Consider the following 26,087-nt stretch of genomic DNA (forward strand, 5'->3'; position numbering starts at 1 on the left):
TGTTTTCTTCTGTCGGGCCAAAGGGCATGACTCTGACATGACTCTCAATGGCGCTATTCCGTCATCAGATAGCTTGGTTGCAGCTCCGGTTCCAGGTTTCGATTCCATTCATTTCATAATTTCTTATAAGTGATGTTATGTTACATTTTGACCGAGGATTGAATAAGTTGGGTCATGAGAATGGAAGTTGAGTCATGTTGATACTAGATCCATGTCTTGGTTATTCTACCTTTCCATTCCAATGCACGATACTATGGATTCCATTCGAAAGATCCATTACTGTGATTTTTTATATTTAATTGAATTGAACTACCGAGATCTGGAATAGGTGGATATGTTGCAGAGGAAACGTACAAGGTATATATACTTTTTAGTTAGATAATTCCTCAATGACTAGGTGGTTGCACCATGTAAAACTGATTAGAGATCAGAGGATACAGATCTAGTTCCTTTCTTAGCATAGGCAGAGCGGAGTTTGGATAGTCATGAGGTATGTCGAGGAATGATGGTGATTACACAAATAGATAATTCATGTGTTACGAAATGAAAGAGGCTGATAGTAAAACAGTCAACAGTAACTAGTACCTTGCTCTAAGAGGCTGAGATGAGTAGGGTGCAGCATCCTACTATTGATGATCTTACCTTCCGTGGAAGGTATTCCCGGAGAGAGAAATCTTTAATTGAACTTATCGTCCTGCATGTCTTCTACTTCTCCTCCTCCGCTTATTGATATTACAATCGTATCTTATGCATTCTCTCCTGACGACTCGGCTTTGGCTCAAGGCCCCAGAGGGAGAGTATCATTATTGAGTTGACTAACTCCAACGTCGGTATAAAATTCTTTATCAACGGTTCACTTTTCCAGAATAGAAATTTGTATTATAGATCTACGGCGAAGCCGTTTACCAATGTGGAAGTAGTAAGTTTTGACTGACCCAATACAACACCCTTGCTACTACTATCATCCCTCTTTTTTCATGTATCGGCTTAGGGTATCGAAAAGCAAAAGTTCTATCTCCCCTGTCCATAGATTTAAGGACAGCGAGGCATACCAATGCCATGCCAACAAGAGGAACCATACTGACCTAAAACAGCCGACCTACCCCTGCCACTTCTTCCTCTAAGTCAAGTTGATAGTGCCATCTCCATTCTAAGTGGTTGAGTTCAGTGATTGTATCGAACAAAAGCCCCCTCCCGGGGCAAGTACGCGACTGTCTCTCTTCCAAAGTGTGATCATCTTTTCCAGTCTCACGTTTCCACCTATTTTAAATGGTCAGCCTGTGTGGCATGAATTGAATTTGAATTCTAAAATAAAGTAGACTTCGGTGAAGGAACCTATTCTGGTACCTTCTTCGATCATCTCATCTGGTTTCGGACTTCTTTGTCAGCAGCTCCTAACTCGCTCGACGGGGTATGATCGCTAATGTTGATAGGTCGATCGGAAAAGAATAAGTTCCAGGACTGAACAGAAATAAAGTGCCCTAACACTTTCTTGGCCATTCTTTTCTATGACGAGCTCTATTTTAATAATACAAATGTAATGCTACCTCCCTACGGCGATTCATAACTAGAAGAACTCGTTGGCACAACCATACCTTATTAAAGGACTCGGCCGTATGATCGACTGAAAGATCTTATCTTGGAGTTGTAGTATTGGTCGTCGGCCCTTTCTCTTCCTCAGTAGGTGCAAACCCAGGTTCTGTAAATTATTATAACTGCCTTGGAGCTAGATAGGCAAACCTTCTTCTGTTTTAGTATGATGGATGTTACACCCACTGCCAGATACAAGCAAAAGCTTTCCAGCTAAGCTAAGAGTCAAAACGAACTCCTGAAGCTATCCTTCTTCTTGGATCTCAAGATTAAAATGGAATTTTATTACCCCGGATTTTGGCTTTAATTTCCACTTTATACTTGAGTTAAGCAAGGCACCAGCATGGGAGAGAAGATAGCCCCTCGAGATCGCTTACTAGCCGGTCTGCTTGATTTATTTTTATGAGGTATCCAGATGGCACTGCACCAGCAAGGGAAAGGGAAGCTGATGAGAGGTAAGGGAAAAGTCTATTTAATGAATAGGTTCACTAGAGACTGTACTATCTCTAGACCCCCTCTCTATACTCCCTCATAATATATGGATCCCTCGGATAATCTTGATCCTCCAACAGCTGACATATCTTATCTAAACTCCCGGAAACCTGGGCATGGCTTTTTCGAACTTAGTTGATTTCACAAGAAGCAACTTGAAAAGCACAAAGACTACATCTAAACAAACCTTACGTCTTCGTTCATCTCATTCTTGCTTATCTCACCCTATTTCCTTACTTTAGCTTAGAAGTAGGCATATGGGAAGTTACACGAAGATGACTTGTTGGTTGGCCTAAGCTTACTCAATTCCATTCTTTCCAATATCATATAAGCTTATCTCACCCTATTTCCTTCTTTCTTTTTATCCATTTTATATACCTACTTGAATACTACTTCAGATTATAGGGAGGGCTTTTCTACCCATTGACATAGATGATCAAATAGACACATATTTTAGTGAGGAATACAATTTTATATTACCTTCCTTTGCAGAAAGGAGTAAAAAAATTTGGTAGAATTTATAGAGCGTATAGCCCAACTGGTCTCTAAACACAATGACGTGAATACCGTTTACTTTCACAATTTCTCTCGATTCGATGGTATTCTCTTAATGAAGTTTTTAGCAACTCATATGGCTGAGTACTCCATTAAACCTCTGATGAGGAACAATAAGCTTTACCAGTTATCTGTTTCTAGGCTTACTCCATCTCGGCGGAATCAATTGTTGTTCAATCTACGAGATTCATACACTCTACTCCCTAATAGTCTAGAAACATTGGCTAAGACTTTATGTCCGCACTTAGGTTCAAGAGCTCAAAAGCACATGACAAGGTTCAAGTGTCTTCTCTGAAGGATAATAGGGCCCAATTGTTGGATTATATGGAACAAGATATCTGTCTTTTAGCTGGTGTGATGCTTCGGGCTCAATAAATTTATTGGAAAAGGCTTATGTTGTTTGTCCTACTACTATTACTCGCCCGTTCTTGCCATACAAAAATAAAAATAATACACTACTTTTCCCAACGGGCAATTTTTTTGGTGTATATTACAGCGAAGAGCTGAAATATGCCCGCGATTTGGGTTACCAGATTATACCACTCAGGGCTTACTTGTTTGAGGAGATGACTAGTCCTTCTGAAATCTTTGTGTCAGACCTCTTCGTGAGCAGACAAGATGCTAAGAAAAGTGGTGACAATGCTATGGCATATGTTTACAAGATTCTCATGAACTTGCTATACGGTAGATTTTTTTAGAAATCCGGAAAGTACTATAACGGAGGTATGCAAAAAGGAACAATATGAGTATTTGATACAAAACTCCAATTTCATCTCAAGTGACATGCTAAGGGATCATTACTCTATGGTCAGTTAGAATAGCAAAATAGGACATGTTGACAACTCATCTGACTGGAATCTTCCTACTAACACAGTTGTTCAAATCTCAGTGGCTATTACAGCATGTGCCCGTATTCATATGTACCAATATATTAGCAGACCTGACTATTACTACACAGATACAGAAGGAGCTATTCTAGGAAATCCTCTTCCTGAAGATGAAATATCATCTATGGAATTGGGTAAGTTAAAATAGGAGCACGTTGTAAAGAATGCATACTTCTTAGCACCAAAAAGTTATACGTTTCTTACACCCATTGGTGATATAATTCTAAAGCACAAGGGTCTAGAAAGACTTGGTTCATTATGAATGGTTTGTATCACAATATGCCAATCTGTCTCGAACTAAGCAGGGCACTATGGAATCTTCATTCAGAATAGATTGGCACACACTAGAAATAGCTAAAAAATGCTTACAAGTTAACATTGGAATCCAAGTAGATAACAAAAGGAACCCTGTGTTTGATAATAAAAATAAATGGGTTGATACTGAACCTAAGTATATAATATACTTTGCTGGAGAAGAAAGCACTTTTCTAAAATATGAATGAAAGAATTTGCAGGAGATAAATGCTAGTATGAAGTCGGAAATAGCTATACTTCAGAATAATACAAAAGAAAGGGATCTGCATATATCACGTCTGGAGTCAGAAATGGCTATACTGCATAGGAAAGATCTAGAAAAAGATCAGTATATTGCGAGTCTGGAGTCAACATTTTATAAACTACGTGAAGAGATAATCTCGAAGTCGGCTGATGATAAGCATCCAAAGGAAGCTGTTATGCACCCCAGTTAAACCACCCGTAATGGTCAACAAAGAGGTGCCCCAACCTACCAACAAGAATCCCAAAGATTATACCTCTAATATATAAATGACCCCTAAAGATAAAATAACCTTTACAGATAATCAAAATAAGGGGTCTAAGAAGCCGAAGGGGAAGAAAAAGAAAAAGGAAAAAAGAGAGTGTCGATTCCCTGTAGCGGGATCGATTGAACTGATGCATGTGGCAGCACTATGAGTTTGGTGTGAGCGAAGCTATCCTAGGCAACTCAGCAAAAGTCTAGATGGATGATGGCATGATCAAGCAAAGCAGAAATTACTTAATCCAATATTAGTATAATTAGATACAACCATGTTCTATTTGTCTTAGTTCATTCTTCATTTTCATGCAATTGTGAATCATGTTTCTACATATTCTCATATGGGTAACATCTTTAGAAACTAAAAGGTAGTACTCTCTTCCCATATACAAGTGGCATAAACAATCCTTTGACGAACTTTCTGGTTAACATAGAATCTATGAGTTTTTTATTCTAATTACTACTACTAACATTATTCAATCTCGTATCCAAGAATTTATTAAGCTCATCCCGAAAGCACATGTACACATCTTGGATTTTACCGTCTGAAGATGGAAGACGATTCGTTCTCCTACCCATTCCTAAGTTAAGCAAGAGATAACTCATAATTTTATATGCACTCGCACTCGCATCTTGGGTCACTCGAACCTGATGATAATTACTCACTCCTTCATCCTGAGAAAGGATCTTGGCTATGAAAAAAATGGATCACCAGCTTGCGCAGCAAATTGAATGAAACTTTCGTCCGAAGTAAACTTTTCAGTGTGGTGTTCGTTATACCATTTAAGGGTGTCATCTAAGTTTGAGAACTTTTGATACTTAAAGGCTACAGGACATGCTAAGTGTTGACTAAGATTGTTTTTTTCAGACAGGTGGTTTTGTGCTTGAGGTTGAAGATGGTCGGCAAAAAAGAGTAATAAACTTTTTGACAAATCACGCTCATGAAAATGCAATACACCTGAACTGTAGATTCTACCACGAAAGTCCATGAATGCTGGCAAATAGAATTGATAACCTTCATATGCTGACGCAAGTCTTATTACAAAATCTTCATAACTAGCCTGCTGCACCTATTTTCATAATTTATTTAACAGCATGTTATTGCTACAATCATTCTTAATACTTTTGACGTTATTGAAGTAGCACTCCCTCAATATGTTTGAGGCTTCTGTCTGATTCACGCGAGCCAGAGCATTTGGTAAAAGAAGCCCACACTCAACTAAACATTGATGATTCTTTTCCAGAAATCTCAAGAGCCTTTTGTTTATTTCAAATTCTTGAGACTGGAGAAAATTCAAAATATCACACATATGTTTGTATTCTTTTTATGTAACTTTATATAGAAGTGGTTTAAGTCATGGGAAGTTAATAGCCAAAAGTGATTCTAGATATCCCCCGTGGGTTTGCATAAGTAACCTCCTATGAGATCTGATAATGTATCAAGATCAGACCCCCTCTATGTTGGTTGCCAATCCAAGGGTTGCAAAGCATCAAAAGATTTAGTTTGATAGGGAGCAGATTTCTGTTCAAATTGTACATAACATAACAAGAATTCTCTATATACCCTTGACCTTTCTTAAGAACCATCACTGGATCTTCTTTTGTTACTCCCCTATCTGTTGATATATGTAGAACATTTCTTTCAATCATGAATTGGAGCAAGTATTTCCCGATATCATAATGACACTTTAGTTTTTTCTTTTTCTGTTTTTGGCTAGCACCTTTGGACTGAACAACATCCTTAACTGATTCTACCTTACTAGTGAGTACTGCTTCCACCTTACCACTACCTGGTGCTTTGTATTGTAGAAACCTTGCTTGTTCTTGTACAGTTGAATTAAGTTGATCTATAAATCTAGCTACCTTAACTACGGATGATTCCTGAAGAGTGTTGAATACCAAGCCTTGTACACGAATCATGATAGCCTCAAGTGTATAGATACCAAACATCTTAAGCATAGGTAAGCTACTTGGTAGGCAACCCTTTAGATATCGCTTAGCATTAGGCTGATCTTTATTAATCAAGAACTTTACTATGTTAGGAGTTACTTTAAATAGATTATCCTCATTGAACTACATTGTGCAATTTGCAATTTGATTCTGTAAATCTATTAATTCAGTATCGTAAAACACACCATTTTTATTATTCTTTTCATTAATCAACAACATTCTAACATCATCCTGATACATATCAACATTAGAAGAATTTTTTGTTTTGTCAATATCCAACAGCTTAGCGTAGTAATCGTTCCAGAACTCCTTAATAATACGTGAATTTGGCAAAGATTTCTCATTCTCAATGCTATCATCATATGTCTCAGAACAATAAAATAGAACATGCATACTTTTGTTTGTTATCCTTACTAAACCGTAGTAAGGATACGAATACGACTTACATAAACAACTAGAATCTAAATATAAGGAAAGGATCAGAATAAGTACTACTGCTCTATATAATACTTTTCCTCAGGCGATGGTTTAGCGGATTCAGAATTGTAACCAATCATCTGGGTTCTATACCCGATTCAACACTAGAGCATGCAGATGATCCTGGATACATAACTATAAAAAGTATGCAATGAGGGATCTTTGTTGGTAGCCAATCTTTCACTTCCGCCTCTCCACTCCCATGCCTTTCTTGGTTGGGCCAACCCAACCGGTGATTTCGACAAGTCTTTCAGCTTAGAGCAAGAAGCCTAACCAAAATAAAGCTTTCTTTGTTTTCATTTATAGATAACCAATCCATTTCCCAATATAATTGGGAGATTTTACCCAAGAAATGGGTACATAAAATGAAAAGAACTGAACATGGGAATAGATCTTATACCAATACTGACTACCCATTTCCATTTTTTGTGCTTTCAAAAATGGCATACCTAAACAAGGATTGAAGTTTCGATTGATATTTGTGGAGTGGATCATCCCTCTCGAAAACTCAGATTTGAAGTTGTCCATAATTTACTGAGTACTCGATATAACTCACGCTTCGTGTACAAACAAGTGCAGACGAAGTATTTGATTCTGTAAATCTATTAATTCAGTATCATAAAACACACCATTTTTATTCTTCGTTTCATTAATCAACAACATTCTAACATCATCCTGATACATATCAACATTAGAAGAATTTTTTGTTTTGTCAATATCCAACAGCTTAGCGTAGTAATCGTTCCAGAACTCCTTAATAATAGTGAATTTGGCAAAGATTTCTCATTCTCAATGCTATCATCATATGTCTCAGAACAATAAAATAGAACATGCATACTTTTATTTGTTACCCTTACTAAACCGTAGTAAGGATACGAATACGACTTACATAAACAACTAGAATCTAAATATAAGGAAAGGATCAGAATAAGTACTACTGCTCTATATAATACTTTTCCTCAGGCGATGGTTTAGCGGATTCGGAATTGTAACCAATCATCTGGGTTCTATACCCGATTCAACACTAGAGCATGCAACTGATCCTGGATACATAACTATAAAAAGTGTGCAATGAGGGATCTTTGTTGGTAGCCAATCTTGCACTTCCGCCTCTCCACTCCCATGCCTTTCTTCGTTGGGCCAACCCAACCGGTGATTTCGACAAGTCTTTCAGCTTAGAGCAAGAAGCAGAACCAAAATAAAGCTTTCTTTGTTTTCATTTATAGATAACCAATCCATTTCCCAATATAATTGGGAGATTTTACCAAACAAATGGGTACATAAAATGAAAAGAACTGAACATGGGAATAGATCTTATACCAATACTGACTACCCATTTCCATTTTTTGTGCTTTCTAAAATGGCATACCTAAACAAGGGTTCAAGTTTTGATTGATATTTCTGGAGTGGATCACCCCTCTCGAAAACTCAGATTTGAAGTTTTCCATAATTTACTGAGTACTCGATATAACTCACGCTTCGTGTACAAACAAGTGCAGATGAAGTAACACGAATATCTGTGGTAGTCAGTCTATTTCCATCAGTCGGTTGGTGGGAGCAAGAAGTATGGGATATGTCCGGTGTTTCTTCCATGAATCATCCGGATTTATGGTGTATATCAACAAATTATGGTTTCAAGGGTCATCCATTATGAAAAGACTTTCCTCTGACTGGGTATGTGTAAGTACTCTATGATGATCGAGAGAAACGTGCGGTTTCTGAACCCATTAAGATGACCCAATTATTTCTCTATTTCGATTTTGCTAGTCCTTGGGAACAGCGTAGCAACGGATAATTCTGAATCTACATAGGTCTAGTCCAGGGGACAAATCAATAGGAAATGCTATTTGCTTCTTAAGAAGAAGAACTTTTTTGAAATGAAAGAGTTTCCACGGGCGTCGCATATTATTTCTTCAAATAAGGAAGAATTGTTATCAAAGGATTTCCTTCCATTCTTCCTAGTATGGAAGAAGTACGGAAAAAGTATTGCATCTTGATCTATACGAAAGGGCTCTGGTTTTTTATTTTGGTTTCATTGATAGCAGAAGAGTACGCTAGCTATCAATGCCTTAAAATGCTTTCTTGCTCACCCCCCCCCTACGGAAACTATTGCCTATGCTTGCTGCTCGCTCAGTTTGAGTAGAAGGGAAGAAAAGATGGTCACTCCTTTTAGGAACATGGCGATCCTTACTTACGAATGTTGCACTTCACTCCCTGCTCGTTCATTCACTTTCTCATGAACTCGCTGCTTCGCGAGAAGCGACTAGTCGCCTCCTTTCCTCCGCCGAAAGATGCTTAGCCAGAAGCGACGAAGGAGGGGAGTTGGGAAAGGCCGATGATGGCAATTAGGGGGAACCTGTCGTAGAAGCTTTGCCCCTTGCCTTACATAAATTGTTATGAACTTACTAAATGACCTTATTTATTCTCCCGAAACGCTAGCAAATCTAATTGTCCATATGCTCTTCTTAACTTAAGAACGAAGGCCGCCATCCTTCTCATTCAGGAACCCTTTGTTTGAGGAGGTCGTATCGCTTGGAAGGGGAGAGTGGCCGAGCGGTCAAAAGCGATAGATGGTAAATCTGTTGAAGGTTTCTACGTAGGTTCGAATCCTGCCTCTCCCACTTGTTGTAGACTTAAGAGAAGAGAAAGTAGGCGGAATATTCCCCATGCGTATCCAATCAAGACGGAAAGGACATGCCGTGAAGTGCAATTTTCTCGTATGCGTTTTAGAGATGTTGTCGAAAAAAGACGATCTATACATATTCCCCATCTATATCCAATCTAGAATAGAAGCAAGTCGCTTCCGGTGTTGGCTTGTAGTCTAGGCAGTCGGCACACGCACGCGCTGTAATGCCCTAAGTGTGTAACCTTCCCTTTTTGGAACCTTCTTCATGTGGGTCCAACTTGTCATGGACATGAGAGTTATCTATGCTATGATTTCATGTGATGTCCCTTGTTATTTCTTCCTTTGCATGCATGCATTCCATATCATTCCATGTGTCATGTCTTGTTGTTTGTGGTCACATGTGATGTGGTGTTATCTTGTGTGATATGTGGTGATGTGATATGTGTGGTGTGGTGCAACTCTAATAGTTTGCATGTGATTATAGGAATAGTTCTTGTGGTGGCCTAAGGTTTCAAAACTTCTCCATCTTTATCTTCTCAAGCTCATTTTTCCAATTGTTCCTTTCCTGTTTTAAAAATGCCCATGATTTAGGTTGTTTTGAGATGGATGTGGAGATGTGAAGTTGCTGATTTGGATAGGTGTTTAAATGGAGCAAACAAGTACAAAATAGACCCTATAATGTTGTTTTGTAAATATTTATTTGCCCCTAATATTTATTTTCCACTTTACTCAAATAGGTCATGATATATCATGACCAGGGGGTATTTTTGTTTGATTTTATCCCGAGTAGATTTTTCTGTGCTTTATTACTTCTCTGTCCTTTCCTATAAATAGAAAAAGGCTCCAGGGTTTATTTTCTCTTATTCTGCGCACTGGTGGGCTTACTCCCGCACAGCGTGGCCCAACTCCTCCTCCCCCGCGAGCTAAGCCGAGCTCCACGACCTCTCTCCACCTTCAAATGCCGTCTACACCCCCTCTGCTCCTTTCCGCCAGGCTTGTCGAGAGAGATGCAAGCGCCGTGAGGCACAAACGTCGAGGTCCCCCCCCCATATATGTGGACGTCCGTGCCTCCCCTCTCCTAGGGTTCCCCTCTCTCCCATCCGCCACCGCCACTCCATTCCCCATCTCTCTTCTACCCTCCCGGTAAGTTCTGTAGTTGCACCAAAGAGAGAGAGAGAGCAGCAGCCGCCGCCGGCGTCTACCCCCGCTACCATCGTCGTCCACAGCAGCTACCATGTCCACGGGCACGGGAGAGGTGCCCGCGCCCCATTCCCGTCCTCGGTGAGGCCGGGGAGTGACCTCACCGACGGCCAGCTCGTCGCCAACGCCTCGGCCCAGTGATCTCCTTCCACTACGTCGGCTCTGCAGCAGGGGCTTCTTCCAAGCGTCTTCTTCCCCTCCGGCTTCTCCTCCAAGCAGATCCGCTTCTCCTCCTCCTTCCCTAGGTGAGGGATCTCTCCTCCCTCCTTCCTCCTCGTTTGGATCGGCCTAGAGGTCGCCGGAGCGTCTATGTCCCGAGAGTGTAGTAGATCGTGCGTGCAGGTGCAGGTGTTGTGCGTGTCTTGTGCATGGGTGTGCTGTGTTTAGTTGTGGTGCAGATGATGGTGCAGGTAGGGTAGGGTAGTAGTAGCAGTAGGGGCTCGTCTCCCTGGCGCGGCGCAGCAGCAGCAACAGAGCATGCCCGGCGGCCTCCCTGTCGCCGATGTTTCTTTGTAAGCACAACAGGGGCTTGCAGTAGGTTACCTTGAGGGTTACCTCCCCTCTGTCAAACTCCCGTATCATAGAGTAGTGGTAGCGTGTTGTTGTTGCCAGTAGGAGGTCGCGGGTTCGATCCCCCTGTGGCATATTTTTGATTTATTTCCTTCGGCATAGTAGTATAGCGCAACAGAGTAGTTAACCTGCTAGGCTGCTCTGTTCTGTCGAGCACAAGGCCACTAGCAGAGTGGTTTGCACCTATGGACAGAACTAGAGGGGTACAGGGTTCGATCCCTCCTTCCCCACCTTTTTATTTTTTTGCTATGCTTTGTTTTTCCTTGTGCTGTTCATTTTTGAGTTGTGTACATGTTGCTGTGGTGTACTTGCACCATGGAGGAATATTTTCTTCCTACATATCACCAAGTGGTGCTTGGTGAATATGCTAGATGGTGATTATATATGATGTGCGTGTAGGTTTACTTGGTAGTAGTCTTGTGTAGGTTTTGCATGCTTGCAAGCATAGTGTTGTTGTGTGTGATGCATTAGGATAGATTGTGTAGATGCATCTTATGAGTTTTAGCCTCTCCTTAAAACAGCATGTATGTGGTGTATGTGTTGCTATCGAGGGTGTTTGCATGGTAGTTGTTGTTCTTATGTGGTGCTTGTGCCTTTGGTGCAAGTGAGTGTGTGTGTGTGTGTGTGTGAAGGGTTTTCCCCTCCAACACACCTTGTATATAGGGTGTGGGTTGCTTGCAGGAGCATGTGCATGTGGTTCAAGTCATATGCATGTGTGTGTGTTTGCACCAGGAGTGCATACGTAGCTATTTCATGTGTAGGTGATGTTGTTATGTTTTGCTTGTTGTTTGTAATAGTGTGGTGATGTGCCAAGGCACATAGGGATGAGGTCTACCCCTCATGTACCCCATTGATGTTGTGGTCATGTGCATGTGCTTGTGTATAAGGTGTTCTAGTGAATAGCACATGTGATGATGCACTATTCACCAGATAGGATTCTATGTAGATTTCATATCCTAGTTTGTGCTCATTTGTTCCAAGCAAGTGCATAGGTATTTTATATGCTCTTGGGGTAGAATCATCCCAGGAATCCATTGGTGAAATCATTTTTTCCATTGGAACATTTTCTGGAGATGACATATTTCAGATTTGTTCCATGTTTAGAGCTTGGTTCCATGTGATGTGGTGAGCCCAAGGGTTTGTTTCTTGGTTGTGGTAGTAGAGGGTGACCCCCTCTACCACATGTTGGTTTCATTTCATTTTTAGGAATCCATATGTGCAAGTTGTCCCCAATCAAAGTAGGCATGTGGCTGAAATTCTAGATTAGTGAAAATCTGAGATTTTCACTAAGTTTGTGAATCTGTTTATATTTTCTTCTCGTGTTGATGAGCTTGTGCAGGTCAATGTGTTGTGATTCACCCTTAGCTTTCAACTGGAAAGTTGAAGCTTATATGTTTGTTTAGTTCCCTATAAAATTGCATTCCATTTTGAGTCCTGTAGATATTGTTTTGGCTGCTGCCAAAATGCTTCAGAGCATAAACAGATAGTGAGAATCTGGAATTTTCACCAAGTCCCTGAAATCTGATATTTTTGGGCAAGTTTGCAGCTGTGTAACTTTCTGTGTTTAACTCCTTTGTGTGATATTATTGCTTGTGATAGTAGTAATCTTGGATAGCTACTGCCACATATCTTATTTGGCATAGTTGGGTGTCTTTAGGTGCTTTTCATGTAGCTCACAAAGTGCAATGATGTTGTTTATGGCAGATTGTGCAGTTTTGATGTTTTGATGATTGTGAGTGCATAGTTGATGGTGTGGTGATATTCTTTGCTCCACCCCATCCATGTTGGATTTTTTTATGTCTTGGCTACCTGGAAATACCAGAGTTGAGCCATTGGAGAGTGTTGTGATGTATTGGACACATAGAGCTTCATTTCTTGTTTTGTTGTTTCCGGTTGATCCGTAGCTCCGTTTTTAATGTTCTTTATATGCTTTTGCATCATTTTCACGAGACGCACCTGGTCATGTAATTCCCATGCATGTCAAGATAGCTTAGAATGCATTTCTATCCAGGAACATGTATTTACTTCTCATGCTTGTGCTAGTGATAGAAATAGTGATGCATGCTCATATTCATCTCATGCATCATGTGCTTGTTGCATCTTGAGGTGTTGTTGTTCATTGGATGTTATTCTTATGTTGGGTAGCACCGGGATCATAGAACGAGTACGTGGATTCGGTAGAGTACGTGCAGGACAAACAAGAACAGTTTCAAGCTAAGGATATCACGGGCAAGATGATATGACCTTGGTTCCATCTCTAGACTTGTTATGCTAGATTACGTTTCCTTTGTCATATGCTCGCTGCCTACCACTGAAATATATTGCCTCCTGATATGCCATGAAACCCAAACACTTATCCCTTCCTAGCAAATCTTGAATGGCTAAGTAGGCTTTGCTAAGTTTCTAATGTTAGCGTTGCTAGTTGAAGGTGCAATTGTCTCATGTGATAACATGAGTTTGATATCATTATGCTAAATCTGTTATTTAATGAATGCACCTATATACTTGGTAAATAACGAAAGGCCTAGCCTTTTGTCGGGTGTTTTGTTCCGTTATTGCCGCCTTAGTTACCGGCTACCGGTGTTTGATTCCATAATGATCGCTCCTAACACGTTCGGGGTTGTTATGGGGACCCCCTCGATAAATCACGTAGTGTTAAGTCTTGTCCAGCAGTACCCAACATCGGTGTTAATTTGCTAATCACTTACTAATAATCTGCATAGGGAATAGCTATCCCGAGGAATTAATCAACAACCCGGGCCAGTGCTCGTCATGAGTGTTGGTCCAAACTGAGCACTGTTCGGGGCCAACTCAGGGCAACTTGAGTGATGTCTATCAGGCCATCGTGCGCGTAGCTCATCCGTCGTGTCCTGAGACTGAGATACGCGGCTCTTATCAGGGTCGTCGACACGATGGGAGGTCCTGCTAGTCTTGTCTTACCTTAGCGATATATCTTGCGTATAGGAATCCCGGTGAAGCTTTGGTTGTCCCCAGAGTTGTGGTTTTCCTCTAAGTAATCCGACGAGACCAAGACATTCGTGATAGAGGATGACTTTGTGGCCCGTGTACGTTTGTGATGGACTAGTTGGAGCACCCCTGCAGGGTTTAATCTTTCGGAAAGCCGTGCCCTCAGTTATTTGGCAACTTGGAATATTTTGTTAACATCGGGTAATAGATAACTTAAACATAAGCTAATAAAATTGCCAACTGTGTGCGTAACCGTGACTGTCCCCTTCGAAGAGCTCTCTTCGATCGAGAACACGGTGGGGTTATGATTGACGGTAGTAGGTGATCAGGATCACTTAGTGATCATCTATTATCGACCGCCGGAATAGACCACCTTCATATATGTTCTACGTAAGTGAGCCACCATATTAAGCTTTGGATGTTGCAACCTAAATACTCCACCTTTTCCAACCTAATAACTTGACTAGTTCTAGCACCGAGGTCATAGATTGCTGAGTCCCCGTGGCTCACAGATTCCTTCACAACACCAACAGGTTCAGGTACCCCCGACACAGGTGATCCCGACAGCATGCAGCTGGCGTGGCAAAACAATGAGGAGAACGACCGCATGTACGTGAACTATCCAGAAGGTTGAGGCGTGGTCATGATCGTGGGCCAGCAGGCAGGGTAGCATAGTCATTTCTCATGTTTTGTAGTCCGTAGCGGAACTACCTTGTTTGTATGCATGATGTACTCTGATATATTTATGAGATGGAAATTGAATCCCTTATTGTCATTCTATTGATATTATGTATGTGCTATGTTACCATGTTTGCGAAACACATAGATGCGCTTCTTTCCAATTCGGGGCCTCGTTCTCCAAATAGGAAAGGACCGCATCTTAGTCGTTACAAGTTGGTAATGAGAGCCTTACGACCATAGGAGCCTTTGTGTGATCGTACTTGGCCGAGGCGAGTCTGGTAAAATGTTTTGAGTCTTAGTTATATCGGAGAGTAGGATTCTTTTTTCTCCTATTCCATGCTCTGGTGAGGTTCCCGTCTTAGGAAATCTTTATTCTACTCCTCTTCTCGCTCAAAAAAAAATTAGGATCACGCGGGTATTTGTGAAATCTATATGATTTCGATGTGACGGAGTTCTGTCTTGGTGCCTCCTGTCTGCCTTGATTTCTTCCGGGGAGTTGAGCTCCAGGGGATTCTTGAGCACATCGACATCATTCAGATTTCTGAGTATCTAAGAATGAAGGATGTTCGTTATTGCTTCAATACTGGTAGTGGCGAGATAACCCCGATGTCCCCAGTACTAGTGCAGATTGTTCGGGAGTACTGCCATACTTTGTATCGTTGTGATCACGAGGGTCTGTTGTACATGAAGGTCCGAGATGCTGGTTGTGTGTTGACGGATGTCATACAGGTGACAGGTTAGTATAGGAGTTGTGTGATATTACTCCTTGTATCCGTGTACCAAATTGCATGACTAGTTATTTCGGGAATTCATAGGTGGGATATCAAGCAGTATCTTATAGGACTATCTTCCTACAAATGTATGATTGAGGTTGGGATTCGATGTTTAGTGGGTGTGTTTGTTCACAGTCGTCTTACAACGGTTCTCGTTGTATCTTAAAGAGTCCTTGTAGCTCGCTACGACTCGGGGATACTTCGTATGTCGTGTGCACTACCTTGCACGGGATGGCTACTGTAAATTCGAGCCTGTGCGATCTTATTCACGATGATATCGGATGAAATCTCGATCATATGTTTGTTCCGAGCAGTTCTAGCTCATACTTGTTTGCAGTAGTCTTAATCATAATTTTGTCGACCGTCACTTTGAGGAAGCACTCTTACTATTTTGTTCGCCTACAATTGCTTTATTCCTGTTCAGATATTCCTGTCATTTTGATTCAGCTATATCTTCAATGTATTCTATGGGCTAATGTGTTGTCCGTCTTCAGGATGGCTCCACCAACTCGTCAGAACCCAGGGCGTGAGGATGTGCCGCCACCACCTCCTCCTCCGGGGAATCCTCCGCTGCCGCCTCCTCCTGCAGAGGCCTGTCAAGTGGTGATGGCTGCTACTAATGCAAACACCTAGATGCTGCTACAGTTGTTGCAAGAGAGAGCTAATGAGCAGCAAGGCAATTTCCAGCATGGTGGCAATCAATTTGCTAATTTGAGTTAGTTCCTGTCGAATCAGCCAAAGACTTTCACTTCCTGTGACCAGCAATTTGATGCCGAGGATTGGATCCGTGATATGAACAAGCATTTCGAGTGTAGCAATGTTCGTCCTTAGGATTTCGTCAAATTTGCTACTTTCCAGTTGAAGGGGCAAGCATCTATCTGGTGGCAACAGTTGAAGGATTCCAGAGGCGCTAGAGTGATCACTTGGGATGAGTTCTGACGTGACTTCAGGTCCCACTACATTCCTTCCAGCTTCGTGGAGGAGATGCGTGAGAAGTTCAGGCGTTTGAAGCAGGGTGGTAACTTCGTGTACAAGTACAACATTGAGTTCCACGAGCTAGCCTGGTACGCCTTACAGGATATCCCTGATCAGAAGAGCAAGATTTATCAGTTCAGAGGTGGCTTCAAAGAAGATTTGCAGTTAGCTCTTTCTTTGCACGATCCTGAGGAGTTCGACAAGTTCTACAACTTAGCTCTCAGGGCAGAGGCAGTCTTGCTCAGGGTGGAGAATTCTAAGAAGCGCTTCAGAGATTCCAGCTCTTCCTGTACTCAGGTGGTTCAGAAGCAACAGAAGTTTCGGGTGTCTCCTCCTCCTCCGCGGCACTCGCAGCAGCTCAAGCCCTCTGGTGGTCGTGGTTCTTCCCACCCACCCAACCCTGTCTTTCAGCAGAGATTCCAGCATCAGAAGCAAGGGCCTCCTCAGACTCAGTACCGGCAGCCAGCAGAGGTTACTTGTCACAAGTGTGGGCAGAAGGGTCATTATGCCAACAAGTGCACTTCTCAGCTCTGTCTGCCGCCTCCTCCTCCAGGCAAACCTCCAAGCAATGCTCTTGTCAAGTTCAACCCCAAATCGGCTCGAGTCAACATGGTGAATGCAGCTGAGGCATAAAACTCGTCAGATGTGATCATGGGTAATCTCATCGTCAATGATATTCCTGCTAGAGTGTTATTTGATTTTGGTGCTTCTCATTCGTTCATGTCTAGACCATTTGCATGGAATCATGATTTCATTTCTAAGACCTTGGACAAACCTTTCGTGTGGTTTCCCCGGGCGCGTTGATGAGCTCTAATGTGGTCATTAAGGATGTTTCTATCAAGATGGGTGCTTATGCTTTTCTGGCATCTCATATTGTCTTGGGCAATTCCGACATTGATTTGATCCTTGGTATGGACTGGTTGGCCATGAACAAGGCATCGATTGATTGTGAAGCTAAAGAAGTGAAGCATACCCACTCTTCGGAGGACGTGATTATATTCGCGGCGCGCGATGATACAATCCGTTTGTTCTCTTTGAATGAAAAGGGTGAGATTAATCCTATTTCACAAGTCCAAGTGGTCTGCGAATATGAAGATGTGTTTCCTAAAGAGCTTCCAGGCATGCCTCCGCACCAAGAAGTTGAATTTGTCATTGAGCTTGAGCCACGCACCGAGCCTGTGTGCAAACGGCCGTACAAATTGGGTCCAGAAGAATTGAAGGAACTTAAGAGGCAACTCGATGAGCAGGAGCGTTTGGGTCTGATCAAACCGAGCTCGTCTCCGTGGGGCTGTGGAGTTCTGTTTGTCAAGAAGAAGGATGCCACGGACTGGCTGTGTGTCGATTACCGTCCATTGAACAAGAAGACAATCAGGAACAAATATCCACTTCCGAACATAACTGAGTTGTTCGAATAGTTGAAAGGTGCTAAGGTCTTCTCCAAGCTTGATCTCAGAATGGGCTATCATCAAATTCGCATTCGCGAATAAGATATTCCAAAGACAGGCTTCAGGACTAGTTTTGGTTCGTATGAGTATACGGTCATGTCTTTTGGTCTGGCTAATGCTCCTCCGACATTCTGTCGATTGATGAACTACATATTCTCTCCGTTCAAGAATGACTTTGTCTTGCTCTATCTCGACGACATTCTGGTCTTTTCTGAAACAGAGGAAGAACATGAAGAACATCTCAGATTGGTGCTTGATAAGCTAAGAGAGTACAAGTTGTATGCCAAGTTTTCCAAGTGTGAGTTCTGGCTAAAATAAGTTGTCTATCTTGGTCACATTATCTCTGCAGAGGGCATGAAAGTTGATCCGTCCAAGGTGCAGGCCATTGTTGAATGGGAGCCTCCGCAGAATGTGAAGCACCTTCGAAGTTTTCTCGGGCTTGCAGGCTATTGTAGAAGGTTCGTTGAGAACTTCTCCAAGATCGCCAAGCCGCTCTCAAGTCTTCTTCAGAAAGGTGTGAAATATGCTTTGTCTCCAGAGTGTCAATTGGCCTTCGACACACTCAAAGAGAAGCTCACCTCCACTCCAGTCTTGGTTCCTCCGGATGATTCCAAGTCTTACCAGGTGTTCTGCGACGCTTCTCTCCAGGGTCTTGGTGCAGTTCTAATGCAAGAGAAGAAAGTGGTTGCTTATACCTCCACGCAGTTGAAGCCAGCGGAGAAGATCTATCATGTGCATGATCTTGAGCTAGTAGTTGTGTACACGCTCTGATGACTTGGAGACACCTCTTGTTGGAACAAAAGGTTGAAGTTTTCACCGATCACAAGAGTCTCAAGTACATCTTCACTCAGCCTAACATGAATCTTCGGCAAACACGTTGGGTGGAAATGCTCCAAGATTTTAATCCGAGTGTTGAGTACACGCCAGGCAAAGCTAATGTCGTGGCGGATGCCTTGAGCAGGAAGGCGTAATGCAAGAGTCTCATTCTGCAACCTCTCCAGCCTGGTCTTTGTGAGTCTTTTAGGAAGCTCAACCTTTAGTTAGTACCTCAGGGATTTCTTGCAAACCTTCAGATCTCTCCTACCTTGGAAGATCAGGTCCGAGCAGCACAGCTTCTTGACACTATGCTAAAGAAAGTCAAGATTGGTGTGGCAAAGAGTCTTCCCAAGTATAAGTGCTTCACTGTTGATGCCAGAGACACGTTGTTCTTCGAGGATCGTCTTGTCGTCCCGAAAGATGATCTCAGAAAGGTAATCATGGAAGAAGCTCATGACTCTCTGCTCTCTATTCACCCTGGAAGCTCCAAGATGTACCATGAAGTGAAACAGACCTTCTGGTGGACTCGTATCAAGCGTGAGATTGCTTAGTTCATAAATGAATGTGATGTATGTCGAAGGGTGAAAGCAGAGCAGCAACGTCCAGCAGGTCTTTTGCATCCTTTTCCCATTCCCGAGTGGAAGTTCGATCACATTGAGATGGATTTCTTCACCGGGTTTCCGAAGTCCAAGAAGGGTAATGATGCCATCTTTGTCCTCATCGACAAGTTGAGTAAAGTGGCTCATTTTCTTGCAGTCAAGGAATCCATTTCAGTAGCTTAGCTTGCAGAGTTGTACACCTCCAGGATTGTGTCCTTGCATGGTGTGCCTATGATGATCCCTTTGGATCGCGGAAGTATCTTCACTTCCAAGTTCTGGGACTCTTTTCAGTCTGCAATGGGCACGAAGATCCGCTTCAGCATAGCTTTTCATCCTCAGACTAGTGGTCAAGTGGAGCGAGTTATGCTGAGGGCTTGTGTTATCTCTTTTGGCATGAAGTGGGAGGATTGTCAGCCTTTTGCGGAGTTCTCGTATAACAAATGTTATCAAGCTAGTTCTGGCAAGGCTCCGTTTGAAATTCTCTATGGCAGGAAGTGTCGTACCCCACTCAACTGGTCTCAGACCGGCGAGCGTCAGATCCTTGGGAATGATTTGATAGAAGAAGCTGAGGAGATGTGTCGGGTCATTCGCGACAACCTCAGAGCAGCTCAGTCCCGTTAGAAGAGCTATTATGATAGCAAGCACCGTGACATGTCTTATGAGCTTGATGACTTCGTCTATCTCAAGGTGTCGCCTATGAAGGGTATGCAGCGCTTTGGCATCAAAGGCAAGCTTGCGCCTCATTTCGTTGGTCCGTTCAGAGTGGTTGGCAAGAGAGGCGACCTTGCGTACCACCTTGAGCTCCCGTCAAACTTTACAAATGTGCATGATGTGTTCCATGTTTCTCAGCTCCGGAGGTGCTTCAAGACCCCCGAGAGCACTGTTCATCTTCAAGACATCGACCTTCAGCCTGACCTATCTTATCGTGAGCATCCAGTTGCGGTTCTTGAGGCGACTGAGCACAAGACCCGCAACAAGACTATCAAATTTCTCAAAGTGCAATGGTCACACCATTCCGATAAAGAGGCTACTTGGGAACGCGAGGATCACCTCCATTCTGAATTTCCGGCGTTCTGTCAGGCGTAGATCTCGGGGCGAGATCTTTTTGTAGTGTGGGAGAGTTTGTAATGCCCCAAGTGTGTAACCTTCCCTTTTTGGAACCTTCTTCATGTGGGTCCAACTTGTCATGGACATGAGAGTTATCTATGCTATGATTTCATGTGATGTCCCTTGTTATTTCTTCCTTTGCATGAATGCATTCCATATCATTCCATGTGTCATGTGCTGTTGTCTCTGGTCACATGTGATGTGGTGTTATCTTGTGTGATATGTGGTGATGTGATATGTGTGGTGTGGTGCAACTCTAATAGTTTGCATGTAATTATAGGAATAGTTCTTGTGGTGGCCTAAGGTTTCAAAACTTCTCCCTCTTTATCATCTCAAGCTCATTTTTCCACTTGTTCCTTTCCTGTTTTAAAAATGCCCATGATTTAGGTTGTTTTGAGATGGATGTGGAGATGTGAAGTTGCTGATTTGGATAGGTGTTTAAATGGAGCAAACAAATACAAAACAGACCCTATAATATTGTTTTGTAAATATTTATTTGCCCCTAATATTTCTTTTCCACTTTATTCAAGTAGGTGACCAGGGGGTATTTTTGTTTGATTTTATCCCCAGTAGATTTTTCTGTGCTTTATTACTACTCTCGCCTTTCCTATAAATAGAAAAAGGCTCCAGTGTTTATTTTCTCTTATTCTGCGCACTGGTGGGCTTACTCACGCACAGCGTGGCCCAACTCCTCCTCCCCCGCGCGCTAAGCCCAGCTCCACGACCTCCCTCCACCTTCAGACGCCGTCTACACCCCCTCTGCTCCTTTCCGTCAGGCTTGCCGAGAGAGATGCAAGCGCCGTGAGGCACAAACGTTGAGGTCCCCCCCATATATGTGGACGTCTGTGCCTCCCCTCTCCTAGGTTTCCCCTCTCTCCCATCCGCCGCCGCCACTCCATTCCCCATCTCTCTTCTCCCCTCCCGGTAAGTTCTGTAGTTGCAGCACAGAGAGAGAGAGAGCAGCACCCGCCGGGGTCTACCCCCGCTCCCGTCGTCATCCGCCGCAGCTACCATGTCCAGGGTTACGGGAGAGGTGTCCGCGCCCCCATTCCCTTCCTCGGTGAGGCCGGGGAGTGACCTCAACGACGGCCAGCTCAACGCCAATGCCTCGGCCCCGGTGATCTCCTTCCACTACGTCGGCTCTGCAGCAGGGGCTTCTTCCGAGCATCTTCTTCCCCTCTGGCTTCTCCTCCAAGCATATCGGCTTCTCCTCTTCCTTCCTTAGGTGAGGGATCTCTCCTCCCTCCTTCCTCCTCGCTTGGATCAGCCTAGAGGTCGCCGGAGCGTCTCTGTCCCGGGAGTGTAGTAGATCGTGCGTGCAGGTGCAGGTGTTGTGCGTGTCTTGTGCATGGGTGTGCTCTGTTTAGTTGTGGTGCAGATGATGGTGCAGGTAGGGTAGGGTAGTAGTAGCAGTTGGGGCTCGTCTCCCTAGCGCGACACAGCAGCATCAACAGAGCATGCCCGGCGGCCTCTCTGTCGCCGGCGTTTCTCTGTAGGCAGAACAGGGGCTTGGGGTAGGTTACCTTGAGGGTTACCTCCCCTCTGTCAGACTCCCGTATCGTAGCGTAGTGGTAGCCTGTTGTTGTCGCCAGTAGGAGGTCGCAGGTTCGATCCCCCCTCGGCACCTTTTTGATTTATTTCCTTCGGCACAGTAGTATAGAGCAGCAGAGTAGTTAACCTGCTAGGTTGCTCTGTTCTGTCGAGCACAAGGCCACTATCAGAGTGGTTTGCACCTGTGGGTAGTACCAGAGGGGTACAGGGTTCGATCCCTCCTTCCCCACCTTTTTATTTTTTTCTATGCTTTGTTTTTCCTTGTGATGTTCACTTTTGACTTGTGTACATGTTGCTATGGTGTACTTGCACCATGGAGGAATATTTTCTTCCTACATATCAGCAAGTGGTGCTTGGTGAATATGCTAGATGGTGATTATATATGATGTGTGCGTAGGTTTACTTGGTAGTAGTCTTGTGTGGGTTTTGCATGCTTGCAATCATAGTGTTGTTGTGTGTGATGCATTAGGATAGATTGTGTAGATGCATCTTATGAGTTTTAGCCTCTCCTTAAAGCAGCATGTATGAGGTGTATGTGTTGCTATCGAGGGTGTATGCATGGTAGTTGTTCTTGTCATGTGGTGCTTGTGCCTTTGGTGCAAGTGAGTGTGTGTGTGTATGTGTGTGAAGGGTTTTCCCCTCCCACACACCTTGTATATATGGTGTGGGTTGCTTGCAGGAGCATGTGCATGTGGTTCAAGTCATATGCATGTGTGTGTGTTTGCACTAGGAGTGCATATGTAGCTATTTCATGTGTAGGTGATGTTGTTATGTTTTGCTTGTTGTTTGTAATGGTGTGGTGATGTGCGAAGGCACATAGGCATGAGGTCTACCCCTCATGTACCCCATTGATGTTGTGGTCATGTGCAAGTGCTTGTGTAGAAGGTGTTCTAGTGAATAGCACATGTGATGATGCACTATTCACTAGATAGGATTCTATGTAGATTTCGTATCCTAGTTTGTGCTCATTTGTTCCAAGCAAGTGCATAGGTATTTTATATGCTTTTGGGGTAGAATCATCCCAGGAATCCATTGGTGAAATCATTTTTTCCCTTGGAACATTTTCTGGAGATGACATATTTCAGATTTGTTCCATGTTTAGAGCTTGGTTCCATGTGATGTGGTGAGCCCAAGGGTTTGTTTCTTGGTTGTGGTAGTAGAGGGTGACCCCCTCTACCACATGTTGGTTTCATTTCATGTTTAGGAATCCATATGTGCAAGTTGTGCCCAATCAAAGTAGGCATGTGGCTGAAATTCCAGATTAGTGAAAATCTGAGATTTTCACTAAGTCTGAGAATGTGTTTATATTTTCTTCTTCTCTTGATGAGCTTGTGCAGGTCAATGTGTTGTGATTCAGCCTTAGCTTTCAACTGGAAGGTTGAAGCTTATATGTTTGTTTAGCTCCCTATAAAATTTCATTCCATTTGGAGTCCTGTAGATATTGTTTTGGCTGCTGTCAAAATGCTTCAGAGCATAAACAGATAATGAGAATCTGGAATTTTCACCAAGTCCCTGAAATCTGATATTTTTGGGCAAGTTTGCAGCTGTGTAACTTTCTGTGTTTAACTCCTTTGTGTGATATTCTTGCTTGTGCTAGTAGTACTCTTGGATAGCTACTGCCACATCTCTTATTTGGCATACTTGGGTGGCTGTAGGTGCTTTGCATGTAGCTCACAAATTGCTATGATGCTGTTTATGGTAGATTGTGCAGTCTTGATGTTTTGATGATTGTGAGTGCATAGTTGATGGTGTGGTGATATTCTTTGCTCCACCCCATCCATGTTGGATTGTTTTATGTCATGGCTACCTGGAAATACCAGAGTTGAGCCATTGGAGAGTATTGTGATGTATTGGACACGTAGAGCTTAATTTCTTGTTTCGTTGTTTCCAATTGATCCGTAGCTCCATTTGTAATGTTCTTTATATGCTTTTTCATCATTTTCACGAGACGCACCTGATCATGTCATTCCCATGCATGTCAAGATAGCTTATAATGCATTTTTGTCCAAGAACATGTATTTACTTCGCATGCTTGTGCTAGTGATAGAAATAGTGATGCATGCTCATATTCATCTCATGCATCATGTGCTTGTTGCATCTTGAGGTGTTGTTGTTCATTGGATGTTATTCTTATGTTGGGTAGCACCGGGATCATAGAACGAGTACGTGGATTCGGTAGAGTACGTGCAGGACAAACAAGAACAGTTTCAAGCTAAGGATATCACGGGCAAGATGATATGACCTTGGTTCCATCTCTAGACTTGTTATGCTAGATTACGTTTCCTTTGTCATATGCTCGCTGCCTACCACTGAAATATATTGCCTCCTGATATGCCATGAAACCCAAACACTTATCCCTTCCTAGCAAATCTTGAATGGCTAAGTAGGCTTTGCTAAGTTTCTAATGTTAGCGTTGCTAGTTGAAGGTGCAATTGTCTCATGTGATAACATGAGTTTGATATCATTATGCTAAATCTGTTATTTAATGAATGCACCTATATACTTGGTAAATAACGAAAGGCCTAGCCTTTTGTCGGGTGTTTTGTTCCGTTATTGCCGCCTTAGTTACCGGCTACCGGTGTTTGATTCCATAATGATCGCTCCTAACACGTTCGGGGTTGTTATGGGGACCCCCTCGATAAATCACGTAGTGTTAAGTCTTGTCCAGCAGTACCCAACATCGGTGTTAATTTGCTAATCACTTACTAATAATCTGCATAGGGAATAGCTATCCCGAGGAATTAATCAACAACCCGGGCCAGTGCTCGTCATGAGTGTTGGTCCAAACTGAGCACTGTTCGGGGCCAACTCAGGGCAACTTGAGTGATGTCTATCAGGCCATCGTGCGCGTAGCTCATCCGTCGTGTCCTGAGACTGAGATACGCGGCTCTTATCAGGGTCGTCGACACGATGGGAGGTCCTGCTAGTCTTGTCTTACCTTAGCGATATATCTTGCGTATAGGAATCCCGGTGAAGCTTTGGTTGTCCCCAGAGTTGTGGTTTTCCTCTAAGTAATCCGACGAGACCAAGACATTCGTGATAGAGGATGACTTTGTGGCCCGTGTACGTTTGTGATGGACTAGTTGGAGCACCCCTGCAGGGTTTAATCTTTCGGAAAGCCGTGCCCTCAGTTATTTGGCAACTTGGAATATTTTGTTAACATCGGGTAATAGATAACTTAAACATAAGCTAATAAAATTGCCAACTGTGTGTGTAACCGTGACTGTCCCCTTCGAAGAGCTCTCTTCGATCGAGAACACGGTGGGGTTATGATTGACGGTAGTAGGTGATCAGGATCACTTAGTGATCATCTATTATCGACCGCTAGAATAGACCACCTTCATATATGTTCTATGTAAGTTAGCGACCATATTAAGCTTAGGATGCTGCAACCTAAATACTCCACCTTTTCCAACCTAATAACTTGACTAGTTCTGGCACCGAGGTCATAGATTGTTGAGTCCCCGTGGCTCAGAGATTCCTTCACAACACCAACAGGTTCAGGTACCCCCGAGACAGGTGATCCCGACGGCACGCAGCTGGCATGGCAGAACGATGAGGAGAAGGACCGCATGTACATGAACTATCTAGAAGATTGAGGCGTGGTCGTGATCGTGGGCCAGCAGGCAGGGTAGCATAGTCATTTCTCATGTTTTGTAGTCCGTAGCGGAACTACCTTGTTTGTATGTGTGATGTACTCTGATATATTTATGAGATGGCAACTGAATCTCTTATTGTCATTCTGTTGATATTATGTATTGCTATGTTACCATGTTTGCGAAACGCTTAGATGCGCTTCTTTCCAATTCAGGGCCTCGTTCCCCAAATCAGAAAGGACCGCATCTTAGTCGTTACACATGCCCGCTATGACATCCCGAGATCGACACTCCAAAAGATTCCCCTTTTTATTTCATTGCCACCATGCGATTAGATTGTTTGTCGCACTCATCATCGCATCATTAGCATCATTAGCGTCGCATCGGCATTCTGTTTCCGCCGGTTTTCAAAACTT

The 26,087-nt window shown here is 43.0% G+C and overlaps 2 pseudogenes; both read left to right on the plus strand.

The window, feature by feature from the left end:
* Positions 1 to 2,005: 2,005 nt before the first annotated feature.
* On the plus strand, positions 2,006 to 7,418 carry LOC123408979 (annotated as a pseudogene).
* A 177-nt stretch (positions 7,419 to 7,595) lies between these two features.
* LOC123408980 lies at positions 7,596 to 8,560 on the plus strand (annotated as a pseudogene).
* Positions 8,561 to 26,087: the final 17,527 nt, after the last annotated feature.

The sequence above is a fragment of the Hordeum vulgare genome, chromosome 7H (genome assembly GCF_904849725.1).
Source record: "Hordeum vulgare subsp. vulgare chromosome 7H, MorexV3_pseudomolecules_assembly, whole genome shotgun sequence".
Classification (NCBI taxonomy): domain Eukaryota; kingdom Viridiplantae; phylum Streptophyta; class Magnoliopsida; order Poales; family Poaceae; genus Hordeum; species Hordeum vulgare.